Source organism: Chinchilla lanigera, unplaced genomic scaffold (assembly GCF_000276665.1).
Source record: "Chinchilla lanigera isolate Chin_1 unplaced genomic scaffold, ChiLan1.0 scaffold00003, whole genome shotgun sequence".
Taxonomy (NCBI): Eukaryota; Metazoa; Chordata; class Mammalia; order Rodentia; family Chinchillidae; genus Chinchilla; species Chinchilla lanigera.
In genome coordinates, this window is record NW_004955404.1 from 29,431,483 (window position 1) to 29,433,493 (window position 2,011).

The 2,011-nt window shown below is 41.4% G+C and overlaps 1 pseudogene; it reads left to right on the plus strand.

Moving 5' to 3' along the window:
• Positions 1-1,056, plus strand: LOC102014735 (annotated as a pseudogene).
• The last annotated feature ends 955 nt before the right edge of the window (positions 1,057-2,011 follow it).

The following is a 2,011-nucleotide window of genomic DNA, read 5'->3' on the forward strand; positions in this document are numbered from 1 at the left end:
CAATTAGAACTTTTATATATCACTGGCGGGAACATAGTATTAATCAGGTCTCCTGTCACTGGTACACAATACCCAACACCCACAAATTAGGAGAAGAGGTTTAATTTGGCTCACGGTTGCAAGGAATTCAGCCCATGGGGCTCTCCCCTCCTGCCCCCGAGTGTCCTCACCTCCTAGGCCTGTCGAATCCAATATCATGCGGTGAGGTGAGAGCAGGCCCAGGGGGGGTGGCCGCGCTGAGGAGCTGCAGTCTCTGCCAAGATGACAGAAGTACTGACAACAACTGACTCCCAGAAACTGCTACACCAGCTAAATACCCTGTTGGAACAGGAGGCCAGATGTCAGCCAAAGGTCTGTGGCTTGAGACTAATTGAATCTGCACATGATAATGGCCTCAGAATGACTGCAAGACTAAGGGACTTTGAAGTAAAAGATCTTCTTAGTCTTACTCAGTTCTTTGGCTTTGATACAGAGATGCTTTCTGTAGCTGTGAATTTACTGGACAGATTCCTGTCTAAAACGAAGGTACAGCCCAAGCACCTTGGGTGTGTTGGACTGAGCTGCTTTTACTTGGCTGTAAAATCAATAGAAGAGGAAAGAAATGTCCCCTTGGCAACTGACTTGATCCAAATAAGTCAGTACAGGTTCACGGTTTCAGATTTGATGAAAATGGAAAGGATTGTGTTGGAGAAGGTGTGTTGGGAAGTCAAAGCTCCCACTGCCTTTCAGTTTCTACAGCTCTATTATTCACTCATTCAAGAAAACTTGCCATTTGAAAGGAAAAATAACCTAAATTTTGAACGACTAGAAGCTCAGCTTAAGGCATGTCACTGCAGGATCATATTTTCTAAAGCGAAGCCTCCTGCGTTGGCCTTGTCTGTAATTGCATTGGAGAGCCAAGCACAGAAGTGTGTAGAGTTAACAGAAGGAGTAGACTGTCTTCAGAAATGTTCCAGCATAAATGGCAGAGATCTGACCTTCTGGCAAGAGCTTGTATCCAAGTGTTTAACTGAATATTCACCAAACAAGTGTTCCGAGCCAAAGTTCAGAAGTTGAAGTGGATGGTTTCCGGCCATATTGCACGGCAACTGAAGCATAGTTACTGTAGAGTAACTCACCTTCCAAAAACCCCCGAAACAGTTCCTTAATTGATAAATGTGTATGTTTTTCTCTGTATAGAGAAAATTGTATAATTTTTTTCTACAGTTGAAGTTCTGAAATAGTATCTTCAAAATAAATCATCTGGACTTGGAATAGCAAAAGGGAAAAAAGTAACATCACTAATCTAGTCAGCCCACGTTCGAAGGCATTTACTATATATAAGGTACAACATCCTAAGAAAAGCAGTTACCCAATCTCTGATACATATGTTAACGATTTCATTAAATTAGCAGCTTAACTGGACATGGTGGTGCATGCCTGTAATCCCAGCACTTGAGAGGCTGAGCCAGGAGGATCATCGTGTGTTCAAAATCAGCCTGAGCTACAAAGTGAGTTCAAGGCCAGCCTGAACTGCATAGCAAGACCCTGCCTCAAAAACAAACAAACAAACAAACAAAAAAAGCAGCTCAGAAAACAACATCCTCTTTAATAACCTGAATTTTTAAAGTAGCCCTAAAGTAGTTTTTTAACTGCATATTTTGCTATACATAGCCACAAGCTCTAGCTCATTTAAAGTTATAACAGGACCAAATGTTTGATCCATATGTGAACTAAGTTGAGACTGGTAGCTTATAAGCAGAATCATTATGAACTTGAATATTATACCTAAAGAAAAAGTAATACAGAGCAGATGATCTGTTGAGTTTCTGAAAATTGCCAATATGTATCAACATAGTGCTGTTTCTTTCAGGATACTAGAAAGTAATTATATTCATAAAAATATTCTGTATGTTCTTGCCATCTAAATTAACCTGCAGTTGGGGCTGGGGACTTAGCTCAGGGGCAAAAGCACCTGCCTGGCAAGTGCAAGGTCGTGAGTTCGGTTCCCGGTACCGGAGAAAAACCAAAA